Consider the following 18,218-nt stretch of genomic DNA (forward strand, 5'->3'; position numbering starts at 1 on the left):
TTTTTGTCTCTCAGACTTTCTTTTATGATAATTTTATGTTTTCTAAATTAAATTTTATAGTTATATCTTTATCGAGCCTCTATTAATAGTATATATTCAATATCTGGTACCTTTATTTTACCCGTGTTCTTGTTTTTAAAAAATGTAACTTCCATTTTATTTTTTTCCAGAGAACTTTTCTTCAGTCCATAAAGATTTATCTTATTACATGAACTTTAGTGGAGGTTGTGGGGCAGCACCCTCAAGTCTATATCATGGTGGGTGTGATTGATCTTTCTAGACTTCACAAAAACAATTCCTGACTACCTGGCTGTGAATGCCACAAGTCACACAGTAACGTAATTTCACATACAGCTTGGAAAGTACATAGGATTTGAAGATACTCACTTCGGAAATGTCCCTAATGGCTGTGACCTCTACTATGTTTCAAATGATAACCTTCTTAATGGCCTTGCCCTTTGGCATGTATCCAGTGCAGTAGGTGCAGCAAACATGCTGCACATGGCCTTGGCCATTTTTGGCCTAATTGTTGTTCCTTTTTATTCTCAGTCATCATGGAAGCAAGGACCAAAGACAGGCACCCCATGTTCTTTAATTATAACTTATTATGTACTAGTGATTTTCACCTGATGTGCCACAAGAGGTACATTAGTGTGCTGCAATACATTTTAAAATATGCAATACCTGACTGTTTGGTTATAGGGATACTGACCTCTTTTCCTTAGATTGTCAAATAAAAAAATAACATCAGCCAACACAGTAATAACTGTCTGGTGTGAATGAATCAAAATAATACCTATTTTTTTGTCAGACTGGCAAAAAATATATTTCTTAGTGTGCTGTAGAATTTTAGTAATTATTTTATGTATGCCATGAGATGAAAAAGGTTGATAATCACTGTTCCATATAAAATTCTAGCTTGATTATTTTTCCTTAGCACTTTCTGATATGATGTTATTTTGCTTTTTTTTACTTCTGTTATTAAAATCAGCTCCATGTTTAATATATATTTTTGTTAATTTGACTGTCTTCTTTAAAGATTGTTTGTCCTTGATGCTGTACAGATTTTTGCATTATGTTCAGAGATGCATTTCTCTTTATTTTGCTTTGTATATGTTGGAAATCTGAGATTTTCTTTCTTAAAAAATATTCTAGAACAAACGTTAGCCAATATATATTGTAATATTGTCTCTCCCCCATTCTTGCATTTATTTACTTCTAGTATGTCAATCATTGAATATTAGATTATCTGCTTTTATTGCCCATTCTTTTTACTAGCTCTTTCATATTTTATTTTTCTTAATTTCTTAAGGTCTCAGTCTGTATAATTTCTCCAAGTTTACCTTCCATTGCACTAATTTTGTCTTCAGCTTTGTCTTTCCAGCACTTAGTTTATTAAATGTTTAATTTCAGTTATTATATCTTTTATTTTTATAAGATCTATATGGTTATTTTTCAAATTCAGTTTATTTTTATAGTATCTCATTCTTTTGAAATAATTCCAATGCCTTTTTATTGTTTCAATGTATTGAACACAATTCACTTATATTCAAGTCTGTATCTGATAATTCCAATCTGTTGTTTTTCACCATCTGATTTGTTTCTCGTTGTTCAAGTGGTAGTTCATGGGCAATCCAATGTGGTATTCTCTTTTTAATTGTGGAAATTTAACTTTTGATTTATGGATATTCCAGTAAACCTGAGTGAAAATGTTTTCTCTAAATGGGGATTTACCTTTTCTTAAATTAGGTTCCTGGAGCCACTAACAATTATGCACTCTTTAAAATAATTTTTAGCTTGAGGCTCTTAGAGTCATATGAATAGGATGTAGTCTAGCCCAAATGCTACAGGAACACTGGTTTATGATTATGAAGTCTTAATGAGGACTTCCTCCTCTATCCCAAGTCAAAAATCTGATGGGCAAATTTCAATTCCATTCTCCTTTGTGGGTTTTTTTTCCTCCTAGTTTACTATCTGCTATTTGTTTACAGGAATATCTAATTTAGCATCGATTCTGGAAGGCAACTGTAGGCTTGGTCTCCTGCCATTCATGAAAGAATGGAGATACAGAACAATGGTTTGGCAGATAGTCCTAAGAACATTGTTACTTTCAGTGCTTGGCTAACTCTGGATTCAAGATTCTAGATGTTTTCAGCCTTTGAGGTTAGCCATCAAAAATATATATATTTTTTGTATTTTAGTTATATGTTTAAATATTTAAAATGTATATTATACTATGCACCTGAAATGTTTTTTAATGATATTTAGTTGTGCTATATTCTCACACTGTTTCTCTCTCTTTTTTTTAAAAGAGTAGTCACAAAGTGAAAAGCCAATATTAAGTCTTAAATTTGTTATATGGTTTAAAGAGATTCAATAGCAATTAGCTACTGCTACACAGTCACACTGAAAGTAACAAAAATATTTTAAAATAATAATTTGAAAGCTCTTTTCTAAATGTATTACTATTATTTCAATTTAGAAAGATAAGAAGCTATGACAAGTGTTTTTTTTTCAAGTATTTTAAAGAGGGCTCTTAAGAAAATTGATATAGCAAAAAAAAAATCAAAATTTTCTCAATTTGCTGACACAGGGGAACAACATATTTAGCACTATTACCTGGCCAGGGAAGACAAGTCCATATTCTAATTCTGAGAATCAAATTTTAACTTGAGTGTTTCTTGACCTTATTTCACTGTTCCTGGCTTAGTTTTGGTATTTTTTTTAAATGATTTTATTTTTTTAATGGGGCAACATCAATAAATCAGGATACATATATTCAAAGATAAACAAGTCCAGGTTATCTTGTCTTTCAATTATGTTGCATACCCATCACCCAAAGTCAGATTGTCCTCTGTCATCTTCTATCTAGTTTTCTTTGTGTCCCTCCCCCTACCCCTTTACCTCTCCCTCTTCCCCCTCCCCCCGTAACCACGACAATCTTATCAATGTCTCTTAGTTTTACTTTTATGGCCCACCTACGTATGGAATAATGCAGTTCCTGGTTTTTTCTGATTGTTTTATTTCACTTCATATCATGTTATCAAGATCCCACCATTTTGCTGTAAATGATCCGTTGTCATCATTTTTATGGCTGAGTAGTACTCCATAGTGTATATGTGCCACATCTTCTTTATCCAGTCATCTATTGACGGGCTTTTTGGTTGTTTCCATGTCCTGGGCACTGTGAACAATGCTGCAATGAACATGGGGCTGCATGTGTCTTTACATATCAATGTTTCTGAGTTTTGGGGGTATATACCCAGTAGAGGGATTGCTGGGTCATAAGGTAGTTCTATTTTCAGTTTTTTGAGGAACCACCATACTTTCTTCCATAATGGTTGTACTACTTTACATTCCCACCAACAATGTATGAGGGTTCATTTTTCACAACAGCCTCTCCAACATTTGCTATTACCTGTCTTGTTAATAATAGCTAATCTAACAGGTGTGAGGTGGTATCTCATTGCAGTTTTGATTTGCATTTCTCTAATAACTTAAGAAGATGAGCATCTTTTCATATATCTGTTGGCCATTTGTACTTCCTCCTGGGAGAAGAGTCTGTTCATGTCCTCTTTCCATTTTTTTATTGGATTGTTTGTTTGTTTGTTGTTGAGTTTTATGAGTTCTTTGTATATTTTGGATATTAGGCCCTTATCTGAGCTGTTGTTTGAAAATATCATTTCCCATTTAGTTGGCTTTCTGTGTATTTTGTTATCAGTTTCTCTTGCTGAGCAAAAACTTCTTAGTCTGATGTAGTCCCATTCATTAATTTTTGCCTTCACTTCTCTTGCCATTGGAGTCAAATTCATAAAATGCTCTTTAAAACCCAGGTCCATGAGTTGAGTACCTATGTCTTCTTCTATGTACTTTATTGTTTCAGGTCTTATGTTTAGATCTTTGATCCATTTTGAGTTAATTTTAGTACAGGGGGACAAACTGTAGTCTAGTTTCATTCTTTTGCATGTGGCTTTCCAGTTTTCCCAGCACCATTTATTGAAGAGGCTTTCTTTTCTCCATTGTGTGTTGTTGGCTCCTTTATCAAAAATTATTTGACTATATATATGTGGTTTTATTTCTGGACTTTCTATTCTGTTCCATTGGTCTGAGTGTCTACTTTTCTGCCAATACCATGCTGTTTTGATTGTCATGTCCCTATAATATAGTTTGAAGTCAGGTATTCTAATGCCCCAGCTTCATTCTTTTTCTTTAGGATTGCTTTGGCTATTTGGGGTTTTTTATAGTTCCATATAAATCTGATGATTTTTTGCTCTATTTCTTTAAAAAATGTCATTGGAATTTTGATGGGAATTGCATTAAATTTGTATATTGCTTTGGGTAATATAGCCATCTTGATTATATTTATTCTTCCTAACCAAGTACAAGGAATATTCTTCCATCTCATTATACCTTTTTTGATTTCTCTTAACAATGGTTTATAGTTTGCATTATATAAGTCCTTTACATTCTTTGTTATGTTTATTCCTAAGTATTTTATTTTTTTTGTTGCAATCGTGAAGAGGATTATTCTTTTGAGTTCGTTCTCAATTGTTTCATTGTTGGCATATACAAAGGCTATTGACTTCTGTATGTTAATTTTGTATCCTGCAACCTTACTGTATTGGCTTATTGTTTCTAGTAGTCTTTTTGTAGATTCTTTGGGGTTTTCGATGTATAGGATCATATCATCTGCAAAAAGTGATACCTTTACTTCTTCTTTTCCGATATGGATGCCTTTTATTTCTTTGTCTTGTCTGATTGCTCTGGCTAGAATCTCTAGTACCACATTAAATAAGAGTGGAGAGAGTGGACAACCCTGTCTTGTTCCTGATTTAAGGGGGAAAGCCTTCAGTTTAGTGCCATTTAATATGATGTTAGCTGATGGTTTATCATATATGGCCTTTATCATGTTGAGATATTTTCCATACATCTTTCCTCTGTTGCTATCTTTTTTATCTCATGTGCTTCTGTGGTGGTTTTTTCAATGATGGTTACCTTTAAGTAATGAAAAGGGTTCCTACCCTGTTCATTGTAGCGCACTATTTTGTGAGTACTTTTGCACTCCATCGTCCTTTGGTACTGTTAATCTCCATCCTCTCTCCCCTTTTTTTTTGTTGTTGTCACAGTTTAAATTTGGTTTTATTGTGTTCTTCTTGTAGCTTTTACTTGTGGCTTTATTTTTTTTGTTCTTTGTATCTGATTGGAGAACCCCCTTTAGTAATTCCTGGAGTGGGGGTTTAATGATGATAAATTCCCTCATCTTTTCTGTATCTGTGAATGTTTTTATTTTGAAGGATAGCTTTGATGGTTATAGTATTTGTGGCTGTAAGTTCCTCTCTTTCAGGACTTTAAATACTGGGGTCCACTCTCTTCCAGCTTGTAGAGTTTCTGCTGAGAAATCTGATGATAATGTAATGGGCCTTCCTTTATATGTTGTATTCTTCTTTTCCCTGGCTGCAGTGAGAATTTTTTCTTTGCCGTTGGTTTGTGCCAATTTCATTATGATGTGCCTTGGAGTAGGTTTGTTGGGATTAAGAAAACTCAGAGTTCTGTTTGCTTCATGAATTTGAGGCTTTAGTTCTTTCCACAGACTTGGGAAGTTCTCATCTATTATTTGTCTGAGTATGTTCTCCATTCCATTTTCCCTCTCTTCTCCCTCTGATATACCTATTATTCTTATGTTATTCTTTTTGATGGAGTCAGATAATTCTTGTAGGGCTATCTCATTTTTTTTTAATTTTTGAGTCTCTTTCTTCTTCTCTCTGTTGTGCCACAATTTGCTTGTCTTCTATTTCACTAATCCTACCTTCTATCTGGCTGTTCTATTAGCTAAGCTTGTTACCTCGTTTTTCAGCTCAAGTATTGAGTTTTTCATCACTGTTTGATTTGTTTTTATAGTTTCAATTTCCTTGGACATATATTCTTTGTGTTCATTGAGTTGTTTTCTGAGCTCCCTAAATTGCCTTTCTGTGTTTTCTTGTATATCTCTGAGTATTTTTAGGATTTATATCTTGAATTCTCTGTCAGTTAGCTCCAAGGTTTCCAATATATTAAATTTTTTCTCCATAGATTTTTCCTCATCAAGCTGTGTTACCTCTCTCTCTTTTATATCCATAATATTCGATTTTCTCTTCCTTAATGGCATCTGAGGGTGGTTTTGTTGATAGTATTAATGAGATTTAATAAAGTATAAAAAGGTAAAGAAATAAAAAATTGAAAAGAGTTGTTTTTTTAAAAAAATTAATAATAAAATAAATAAAATAAAATAAAATAAAAATTAAAAAAAGGAAATTATTCCCCTTCTCCTTTTTTCCTCTCTTTTCCCCTCTTTCTTGAGAAAAATCTTGTGGTGAACTGTGAATTATAACAAACAATGCCTGTAATGGAGGGCCTGAATTGGGGAAAAGTAATAATGGGGCAAAAAAAATAGAAAAAAGAAAGAAAAAAGAAGGGGATATGGACCCACAAAAAGCAAATAAGGAAAAAATTTGGGTCAAGAATAAAATGATTTGCTTTTAGGTGTTGGATGACTAAGAGTTATGATGAGAGGAATAAGAGGAAAACAGAAAAATGGGGGGACAAATTAAAAAATTACTATTGTATTTAGTGGAACAAGAACTAGATAAAATGGAGAGCCAGGGATGAGAGCACTGCTAGAGAGTTAAAAAGGGAAGTAAAAACCCCTCAAAATGCCACAAACATAAGTTTGAGTCCCAGATAAGATAATTTGTTTGTTATTGAGGTTTGAATGAGAGGAGATGTAAAGGAGAAAGGAAGAAACTAATATAGAGGGAGAAAAGAAAGAGAGAGAGAGAGAAAAAGAGGGAACCACTAAAAGAAGAAAAAAGAAAAAAGAGGAGAGAGAGAGAGTTAAGGGTTTTGGAGTGCAACCCTCATAGAGAGAAAGGAAGAGGAGAGAAAAGATAATGGGAGATGTAACACTTATGGGTAGTGTAGTCCAAGGAGAGGAGAGAGTAAGACCGGCAGAGAGTTAATCGGCCAAATTGGAGGAGGAAAAAAAATATCAAGAATGAAGATAAGAGAAACAAAGGAACAAATATAATAAAATGGGATAGGTTATAAAGTCTTTGGATTTTTCTTGATTTTGAGAGGTTATCTTCTTGCTTTTTCTTTTCTCTCCCTCTTCCTGGTCAATGACTCTGTACCCCAGGTTCTGCCCCTTTGGCACGCTCAGGTAGAGGTTTGCAGTTGATAAATCTCTATGGCAATGTCATGTATTGTGCTTTAGTCTCGTTGGCAGTCGAGGCTCATTAGCATTTATAGGCTCCGACAGTGAGAGAGTCTGTGTTCCTGGAGCCTTTGTCCTAGTCTTTCCTTCCTCAATTAGTAGCCTGATAATCCAGCTATGGGGTCGCTGCTGCCTCTGCCTGGATAGTAAGAGGCTCAAAGAGCTGGCAACTCCCCACTCTATTTCCACTCAGCACAGGGCTCTGGGTAAGGCTCAGTCAGTCAGAGCTGCTAGCATAATCAGGCGGGGTTTCCACCCACTCAAAGACCTCTGGCTCTGCCACTCTGTCAGGTAACGCAGGTGGGCGCCCACTTCCGGGGCACTTGGAGGAAACTCTCGCTCACTATCTGTGCGCACAGACCAGGATATCCAGTCTCATGCTCTGAGTGAAACCCCCAACCGCATGGAAAAGTTGCAGCGTTGGAATTGGCTCTCGCTCCGTCCCCGTGCGCGGCTTTTGCAAGGCGCTGGGACGGCCCGAGATTCCACTTCGGCCCACACAAAGGCCCCTGACTCTGCCCCTCTGTGCGATAACATGGGCGAGCACTGCTGAGGCACTCGGAGGAATCTCTTGCTCACTATCTGCGCACGCAGACCAGGATATGAGGCCGGCCGTGTTTCCCTCTGAGTGAATCCCCTACCAACACGGAAAAGTTCCACCATTGGAATTAGTTCTCACTCCCTCCCATGCGTGGCTTTCCCAGGGTGCTTTGGCTGCCCAGAGATTCCGCTTTCGGCCCACAGAAAGGCCTCTGACTCTACCTCTCTGTGGGGTAACATGGGCACCCACTCCCGGGGCTTAGGAAGAAATCTCTCGCCCACTTTCTGCGTGCCGACCAGGAGATCGGGTAAAATGGCTGCCCCGCTTGTCTTTCTTTGTTTGGGTTTGGTGCGAGTGTTAGCTTGTATTGGCCGGGTTGCCACAGGATCAGTTTTTCCTCGGCTTGGATCTCCGTGCCACAGCCTGGTTCGGCCGTTTGTGCCGCGGCCTGGATCTATTCACCCCCTTTGCCCGCCTCAGTTTCTATATTCACAGATCCCAGAGAAAGCTGCCCTGTTTAGGTTAGTGAGGAAGGCGGAGGATTCCTTACTCCCTATTTCCTTCGGGGTTTGATTATATATTTAGCCAATTTTTTGCTCGACCATACCTTCGGGTGTGTTGCAAAACATCTGGAGGCTCCAAGGATAGGTTTTTCTGTTTCTGGTTGAAGATCTTGTTGAGTTTTGGGGGAGATTTATCGGTATCGCTTCCTACCCTGCCATTACTCTGACCCACAGTCGACATTCCTATATTTTCTTTTTTTTTTTTTTTTTTTTAATAAATTTTTATTAATGGTAATGGGATGACATTAATAAATCAGGGTACATATATTCAAAGAAAACATGTCTAGGTTATTTTGTCATCAAATTATGTTGCAAACCCCTCGCCCAAAGTCAGATTGTCCTCCGTCACCTTCTATCTAGTTCTCTGTGCCCCTCCCCCTCCCCCTAACTCTCCCTCCCTCCCTCCCATGTCCTCCCTCCCCCCCCCACCCTTGGTAACCACCACACTCTTGTCCATGTCTCTTAGTCTCATTTTTATGTTCCACCAATGTATGGAATCATGTAGTTCTTGTTTTTTTCTGATTTGCTTATTTCACTCCTTATAATGTTATCAAGATCCCACCATTTTGCTGTAAATGATCTGATGTCATCATTTCTTATGGCTGAGTAGTATTCCATAGTGTATATGTGCCACATCTTCTTTATCCAGTCTTCTATTGAAGGGCTTTTTGGTTGTTTCCATGTCTTGGCCACTGTGAACAGTGCTGCAATGAACATGGGGCTACATGTGTCTTCACGTATCAATGTTTCTGAGGTTTTGGGGTATATACCCAGTAGAGGGATTGCTGGGTCATAAGGTAGTTCTATTTGCAGTTTTTTGAGGAACCACCATACTTTCCTCCATAATGGTTGTACTACTTTACAGTCCCACCAACAGTGAATGAGGGTTCCTTTTTCTCCACAGCCTCTCCAACATTTGCTATTACCCGTCTTGTTGATAATAGCTAATCTAACAGGGGTGAGGTGGTATCTCATTGTAGTTTTGATTTGCATTTCTCTAATAACTAATGAAGCTGAGCATCTTTTCATATATCTGTTGGCCATTTGTATCTCTTCCTGGGAGAAGTGTCTGTTCATGTCCTCTTCCCATTTTTTTATTGGATTGCTTGTTTGTTTGTTGTTGAGTTTTATGAGTTCTTTGTAAATTTTGGATATTAGGCCCTTATCTGAGCTGTCGTTTGAAAATATCAGTTCCCATTTAGTTGGCTGTCTGTTTATTTTGATATCAGTTTCTCTTGCTGAGCAAAAACTTTTAATTCTGATGTAGTCCCATTCATTTATCTTTGCCTTCACTTCTCTTGCCATTGGAGTCAAGTTCATAAAATGTTCTTTAAAACCCAGGTCCATGATTTTAGTACCTATGTCTTCTTCTATGTACTTTATTGTTTCAGGTCTTATATTTAGGTCTTTGATCCATTTTGAATTAATTTTAGTACACGGGGACAGGCTGTAGTCGAGTTTCATTCTTTTGCATGTGGCTTTCCAGTTTTCCCAACACCATTTGTTGAAGAGGCTTTCTTTTCTCCATTGTGTGTTGTTGGCACCTTTATCAAAAATTATTTGACCATATATATGTGGTTTTATTTCTGGGCTTTCTATTCTGTTCCATTGGTCTGAGTGTCTATTTTTCTGCCAATACCATGCTGTTTTAATTATCGTGGCCCTATAATATAGTTTAAAGTCAGGTATTGTAATGCCCCCAGCTTCATTCTTTTTCCTTAGGATTGTTTTGGCTATTTGGGGTTTTTTATAGTTCCATATAAATCTGATGATTTTTTGTTCCATTTCTTTAAAAAATCTCATAGGGATTTTGATGGGAATTGCATTAAATTTGTATATTGCTTTGGGTAATATGGCCATTTTGATTATATTTATTCTTCCTATCCAAGAACAAGGAATATTTTTCCATCTCATTGTATCTTTTTCGATTTCCCTTAACAATGCTTTGTAATTTTCATTATATAGGTCCTTTACGTTCTTTGTTATGTTTATTCCTAGGTATTTTATTTTTTTTGTTGCAATCGTGAAGGGGATTATTTTTTTGAGTTCGTTTTCTAATATTTCATTGTTGGCATATAGAAAGGCTATGGACTTTTGTATGTCAATTTTGTATCCTGCGACCTTACTGTATTGGTTTATTGTTTCTAATAATCTTTTTGTGGAGTCCTTCAGGATTTCGATGTATAGGATCATATCATCAGCAAAAAGTGATAGCTTTACTTCCTCTTTTCCGATATGGATGCCTTTTATTTCTTTGTCTTGTCTGATTGCTCTGGCCAGAACTTCTAGCACCATGTTGAATAAGAGTGGAGAGAGTGGACAACCCTGTCTTGTTCCTGATTTAAGGTAGAAAGTCCTCAGTTTTATGCCGTTTAATAGGATGTTGGCTGATGGTTTATCATATATGGCCTTTATCATGTTGAGATATTTTCCTTCTATACCCATTTTGTTGAGAGTAAACATAAAATTGTGTTGTATTTTATCAAAAGCCTTTTCTGCATCTATTGATAAGATCATGTGGTTTTTGTTCTTTGTTTTGTTGATATGGTGTATTACGTTAACCGTTTTGCGTATGTTGAACCATCCTTGAGATTCTGGGATGAATCCCACTTGATCATGATGTATTATTTTTTTAATATGTTGTTGTATTCGGTTTGCCAGTATTTTGTTTAGTATTTAAGCATCTGTATTCATTAGAGATATTGGTCTGTAGTTTTCTTTCTTTGTGCCATCCTTGCCAGGTTTTGGTATGAGGGTTATGTTGGCCTCATAAAATGTGTTTGGAAGTATTGCTTCTTCTTCAATTTTTTGGAAGACTTTGAGTAGAATAGGAACCAAGTCTTCTTTGAATGTTTGATAGAATTCACTAGTATAACCGTCTGGGCCTGGACTTTTATTTTTGGGGAGATTTTTAATAGTTTTTTCTATTTCCTCCCTGCTGATTGGTCTGTTTAGGCTTTCTGCTTCTTCATGACTCAGTCTAGGAAGGTTGTATTGTTCTAGGAATTTATCCATTTCTTCTAGGTTGTTGTATTTGGTGGCATATAATTTTTCATAGTATTCTACAATAATTATTTGTATTTCTATGATGTCTGTGGTGATCTCTCCTCTTTCATTTTGGATTTTATTTATTTGAGTCCTGTGTCTTTTTTCCTCGGTGAGTCTTGCCAAGGGTTTGTCAATTTTGTTGATCTTTTCAAAGAACCAGCTCCTTGTTTTATTGATTTTTTCTATAGTTTTTCTGTTCTCTATTTCATTTATTTCTGCTCTGATTTTTATTATCTCCTTTCTTCGGCTGGTTTTGGGTTGTCTTTGTTCTTCTTTTTCTAGTTCCTTAAGGTGTGAAGTTAAGTGGTTTACTTCGGCTCTCTCTTGTTTGTTCATATAGGCCTGAAGTGATATGAACTTTCCTCTTATTACTGCTTTTGCTGCATCCCAGAGATTCTGATATGTCGTATTTTCATTTTCATTTGTCTGTATATATCTTTTGATTTCTGCGCTTATTTCTTCTTTGACCCATTCATTTTTTAGAAGTATGTTGTTTAGTTTCCACATTTTTGTGGGTTTTTCCCCCTCTTTTTTGCAGTTGAATTCTAGTTTCAGGGCTTTATGATCAGAAAATATACTTGGTACAATTTCAATTTTTCTAAATTTGCTGATATTGTCTTTGTGGCCCAACATATGGTCAATTCTTGAGAATGTTCCATGTACACTAGAGAAAAATGTATACTCTGTTGCTTTGGGATGAAGTGTCCTGTAGATGTCTATCATATCCAGGTGTTCTAGTATTTCGTTTAAGGCCACTATATCTTTATTGATTCTCTGTTTGGATGACCGATCTAGAGCCGTCAGCGGTGTATTGAGGTCTCCAAGTATGATTGTATTTTTGTTAGTTTTTGTTTTAAGGTCAATAAGTAGCTGTCTTATATATTTTGGTGCTCCTTGGTTTGGTGCATATATATTAAGGATTGTTATGTCTTCTTGATTCAACTTCCCCTTAATCATTATGAAATGACCATTTTTGTCTCTGAGTACTTTTCCTGTCTTGTAGTCAGCATTATTAGATATGAGTATTGCTACACCTGCTTTTTTTTGGGTGTTGTTTGCTTGGAGTATTGTTTTCTAGCCTTTCACTTTGAATTTGTTTTTATCCTTGTTGCTTAGATGTGTTTCTTGTAGGCAGCATATAGTTGGATTTTCTTTTTTAATCCATTCTGCTACTCTGTGTCTTTTTATTGGTAAGTTTAATCCATTTACATTTAGTGTAATTATTGACACTTGTGGGTTCCCTACTGCCATTTTATAAATTGCTTTCTGTTAGTTTTGTATCTAGTTTGATTCTTCTCTTTTGTTTTTCTATCATTTGTTTTTGTTTGTTTGTGTTCCATACTTCTTTCCTCTGTTGCTACCTTTTTTAAGTCAAGTGTTTTTGTGGTGGTTTTTTTAAGGGTGGTTACCATTAAGTAATGAAAAGGGTACCTACCATATTCATTGTAGTACCCTATCTTATAAGTATTTCTGCACTTCATCATCCTTTGCTACTGTTAATCTCCATCCTCTCCCCCCTTTTTTTCCTTTGTTGTCACAGTTTAAGTTTGGTTTTATTGTGTTCTTGGTGGAGCTGTTACTTGTGGTGTTGTTTTCTTTTGTTCTTTGAATCTGGTTGGAAAACCCCCCTTAGTATTTCCTGGAGTGGGGGCTTTCTGTTGATAAATTCTCTCATCTTTTCTGTATTTGTGAGTGTTTTTATATCTCCTTCATACTTGAAGGATAGCTTTGATGGGTATAGTATTCTTGGCTCAAAGTTCCTCTCTTTCAGGGCTTTAAATATTGGGGTCCACTCTCTTCTAGCTTGTAGAGTTTCTGCTGAGAAATCTGATGATAATCTAATAGGCCTTCCTTTATATGTTGTACTCTTCTTTTCCCTGGCTGCCTTGAGAATTTTTTCTTTGTCATTGTTTTGTGTCATCTTTATTATGATGTGCCTTGGAGTGGGTTTGTTGGGGTTAAGAAAACTTGGTGTTCTGTTTGCTTCTTGAATTTGAGGCTTTAGTTCCTTGCACAGGCTTGGGAAGTTCTCGTCTATTATTTGTTTGAGTATATTCTCCATTCCATTTTCTTTCTCTTCTCCCTCTGATATACCTATTGTTCTTATGTTATTCTTTCTGATGGAGTCAGACAATTCCTGTAGGGCTTTCTCGTTTTTTATTATTTTTGAGTCTCTTTCTTCTTCTCTCTGTTGTGCCTCAAGTTGTTTGTCTTCTATTTCACTAATCCTATCTTCAATCTGGGCTGTTCTTTTAGCTAAGCTTGTTACCTCGTTTTTCAGCTCGTGAATTGAGTTTTTCATTTCTGTTTGATTTGTTTTTATAGTTTCAATTTCCTTGGTAATATATTCTTTGTGTTCATTGAGTTGTTTTCTGATCTCCCTATATTGCCTTTCTGTGTTTTCTTGTATATCTCTGAGTATTTTTAAGATTTCTAGTTTAAATTCTCTGTCATTTAGCTCCAAGGCTTCCAATATGTTAAGTCTTTTCTCCATAGATTTTTCCACATCTATTTGTGTTACCTCTCTTTCTTTTGTATCCATAATATTCGATTTCCTCTTTCTTATCGGCATCTGAGGGTGGTCTTATTGATAGCACTAATTAGAATTAATAAAGAGTAAAAAGAAAAAAAAAAGGGTAAAACACCCCACACACACAAAAAACAGTAATAATTTATTATTTCCCCCTTTTTTCTCTCTTCTCTTTCCCTCCTCTCCCCTCCTCAGGGAAATATCGTGCCTATAATGGAGGGCTTGATTTGGGGTGAAGAGTTCAAGGGGTAAAAAAAGGGAGTAGGGACCTACTAAATGCAAAAAAAAAAAAAAAAAAAAAAAAAGGAAGAAAATCTTAGACAAGCATAAGATGATTTGCTTGTAAGTGATGGTCAACTAAGAGATATAATGAGAGGGATAAGAGGGAATCAGAAAAAAGGACCAAAAAAGAATAATAAAGAAAAAAAAATAAAAATAATAAGTAAAAATCTGTTGTATTAAGTGGAGTGAAGACTAAATACAATGGATACCTTGGGTTGGGAGGACCCAAAATGCCACAAAAATAAACAAGAGAGAAAAAAAATAAAAACAAAAGCAAAAAAGAGAAATAAAGCCAAAAAAAAGCCTTGAGTCCCAAATTAACTAATTTGTTCGTGATTGAGGATTATATGGGAGGAAAGTAAAATGAGAAAAGAAAAAACGAATAGAAAGGAAAAAATAAGAAAAAGAGAAAAACGAAGGAAGAAATAAAATAGGAGAAAAAAACAAAATAAAGCAAGACAAAAAAAAAAAAACAAAAGAGGAGAGAGTGAGAGTTAAGTGTTTTGGAGTATTACCTTAAAGGAGGGTGAGGATGAAGAAGAAAAATAAAATGCAACACTCATCGGTAGTGTAGTTCAAGAAAGGGGAAGCATAAGATGGGCAGAGAATAGAAGGACCGAGGTGGAGGAAATAAAGGCAAAAAGATAGAAGAAACAAGCAACAACAACAACAACAACAAAAAAAATTAGTGGATCAAGTTGTAAAGTCTGTGGGTTTTTCTTGATTTTGAGAGGTTAACTTCTTCCTTTTTCTTTTCTCTCCCTCTTCCTAGTCGGTGACTCTGTACCCCAGGCTCTGCCCCTGTGTCACTCTTAGTTAGGGATTTGCAGTTGATGGGATTCTATGGCAATGTCATATAATTGGCTTTAGTCTTGCTGGAAGTAAAGGCTTGTTGGCGTTTGCAGGGTCCAACGATGAGAGAGTTTGCTTTCCTGGATTCTCTCTCCTAGTCCCCCCTTTCTGAATTAGCAGCCTGGTGATCCAGCTATAAGGCTGCAACTGCTTCTGCCTGGGGAGTAAGAGGCTCAAAGAGCTGGGAAATCCCCACTCTATCCCCACTCAGTGCAAGGCTTTGGGAAAGGCTCTGACAGTCAGGGCCTCCAGTGTAATCAGTGGGGGTGGGAGTCAATTGTTGTCAAGGTGACTGTTCAGCGCCTATCATTTAGTTGGACCTCTCAACCCAGGCTTTCCACACTTTGTAGCCTGTTTTTGCAGGGAAGAAGAGGCACTAGTCTCTGCTTACGACTAGTGTAGTATAGACCTTATTATCTGCCAAGTCCTTCTTGTTAGCGTTTATCCCTGAATATGGAGGCTCTATCAATCAGAAGTTGCCCCCGCCCCTTTAGCGAGAGGCACTAAAAAATATCACGCCTCTTGTCTTGGATCGCTGAACTGAGAGAGATCTTATCAATTAGAACCGAGGGTGCGCAGATTTTATGGGTTAAGCTAATTTCAGTGATTGGGTCGCAGCTGTGTTTCAGAAGGTATTTTAGGCTGCCTGCGCGCACCCCTCCCCCAACGCTTGATTGTTAGCTTGAATGGCTGGGTGAGGTGCCCCGCCCACGGAGAGAATCTCCCAAGCCTCTCCCGCTCGCCCCGCCACTGGCGGCTGGACCGCACCAGGCGCAGGATAATGGAGCCCCCTGGGTGTGCGGGCCAGTAGGGCGCCCTGGGCGAGTGGAATGCCCAAGGCACGTGCGCGAATGGGGCGCTCAGGGCACCGGTGGCCGGCGACCCCCACTCGCAGTGTGCGGGCCGCTGGGAACGTCAGCAGTGCTCAACCGGACCGGGCGCGCGCGCGGCGGCTCGTGGCGGCCGCTCGCGGTGGCGGTTCCGCGGGGGCTCGCGGCAGCTCGCGGTGGCGGTTCGCGGGGGTTCACGGCAGCTCACGGGCTCGCGGCCGCGAGCGGCGGCTTGCGGTTCCCAAGTATATGGGCTGACTCACCACGGGCGCACTCCCTGGCAGCTTGAATGAGCGTCGCTGCGGTAGCTTCCTCCACACCCTCGTCTCTCAGATTCAAGTGATAACAGTCCTTTTGCTTTCAGTTTGTGTGGAACTCCGGAATGCTCCGAGGATAAATTTTTCTGTTTCTAGTTGATAAATTTGTTGTGATTTAGGGGAGAGCTGTCGGACGCGCTTCTCACGGCGCCATTTCCGTGACGTCCCCTATATTTTCTAATGTTTATTGGCCATCTCTTTGTCCAGAGTCACACACATTAACTCCATGTATTCACATGGGAAAGGTAGTTTCCGTGGGGACAAATGCCCGCAAATGGCTCATTACTATGAGAAAAGCCATTACTATGACTTTTCTCTTCCTGCACCTGGCTAGCCATTCACCCCTTTCCCCAGAGGTGTGGTGGAATGTCAGGGAATCCATGTTTTCCTTTCCTTAGCATTTACAATACAATGCCACGGGCCATCCTGGTTTTATGCCACTCACACAGTACAGAGATCATTCACAAAATTTCTCTGCACACCTTAACCCAAATTAATAAAATGTTTTTTAAGCCTCTTAAAATATTAATATTGATTCTTTAGCTTTTGGTACTTTACAACACCTGCCGGTGAGGTGGCTCAGTGGCTCCTCAGGGCTCCTCAGTAAATAATCTCCAAAACAAAGAATAAATTAAATTTTTGATGAATTCTGGTGTCTAAATAAATATAGGTGAGGAAAGTTATAGTTCTGCCTTTGAAAGCCTGCAAAGCAAATGCCTCATCAAGTATTAAAAGGTATCCATTGATTATATCAAGTTTCTACACCATCACACAAAAATGTATTGTTCTTGTCAGTTTTCCAAGTAGAGAACAGAAGAGTTGTTTAGAACACATATTTGTGACCTTCATCCAGAGCCTTCTTTAACAGGAACCTTGTAAAGAAAATGTCTTTTTGGTATAGCTCTGTATATATGAAACTCAGTCATGAGAGAATATATTCTTGGAAAAATATGAACTCATATTCAAATAATTTTTATTTTTCTTTTAAAAATGTATTCAGCTGGAACTTGTTAGCATTTCAAGGGAGAAAAGAGGCACTTGTTAATTAGTACTGGAGGTGGTGAGAGAAATGATGTATGTGTGTGTGTGTGTGTGTGTGTGTGTGTATGTGTTGGTGGAGATAGAAATTAAGGAATAGTAGACTTTTATTTTTTTATGTTTCCTTTATTGATTTCAGAAAGAGAAAGGGAGAGAGCAGGAGAAAGACAGGAACATCTGTTTCTGTATGTGCCCTGACCAGGGATCGAACCCACAACCTCTGTGCTTCGGGACTACACTCTAACCAACCAAGCTATCCAGCCAGGGCAGGAATAGTAAACTTTTAAATAATTTAATATCCAAATTTCCACCCCACTTTTCTCAGATTTATTTTTTTTTGTGATTAACTTTCTTGAGCACATTAATAAGATTTGATATTTTCCTGCAGAATCTGGTGTTTATTTATTTGATTTATAGATAATGCAGAATTGATTTGTCCTCCCATCTAAGTTATAGATCTACTGAATCTTTGATAAATTTAGTCTCTTTTCTTTGAATTTTTCTCCAGATATTTTAAAATATGTAATATATCTTTTAGAACTAATATAGTTTATTACCTCAATAAGTTCTTAATTAAGGGGCTCTCTAATAGTGCACCGTGACAAGATGGAAGAACTTTTTGTGATCTTCAGAATGAGTCAGAAAGTTCAATGAGGAATTATATTTTAAACTATTTTACTTAAAAAGGAAAGAGATGCTAGCCAGACCAGCAAACAAAAAACTAAGTGTTATGGTGAAGGTTAGGAAATTAGAACTCTTTTTTTTTTTTTTTTTTTTTGTTTTGTTTTGTTTTGTTTTTACAGAGGTAGAGATAGGGATAGATAGACAGGAACGGAGAGAGATGAGAAGCATCAATCATTAGTTTTTCGTTGCGTGTTGCGACTTCTTAGTTGTTCATTGATTGCTTTCTCATATGTGCCTTGACCGTGGGCCTTCAGCAGACCGAGTAACCCCTTGCTGGAGCCAGC

At 37.3% G+C, this 18,218-nt stretch overlaps 1 pseudogene; it reads right to left on the bottom strand.

Moving 5' to 3' along the window:
• Window positions 1-204: 204 nt before the first annotated feature.
• Window positions 205-18,218, bottom strand: part of LOC136329935 (small ribosomal subunit protein eS26 pseudogene) — a 34,599-nt pseudogene continuing 16,585 nt past the window's right edge.

This window comes from Saccopteryx bilineata, chromosome 3, assembly GCF_036850765.1.
Source record: "Saccopteryx bilineata isolate mSacBil1 chromosome 3, mSacBil1_pri_phased_curated, whole genome shotgun sequence".
Classification (NCBI taxonomy): domain Eukaryota; kingdom Metazoa; phylum Chordata; class Mammalia; order Chiroptera; family Emballonuridae; genus Saccopteryx; species Saccopteryx bilineata.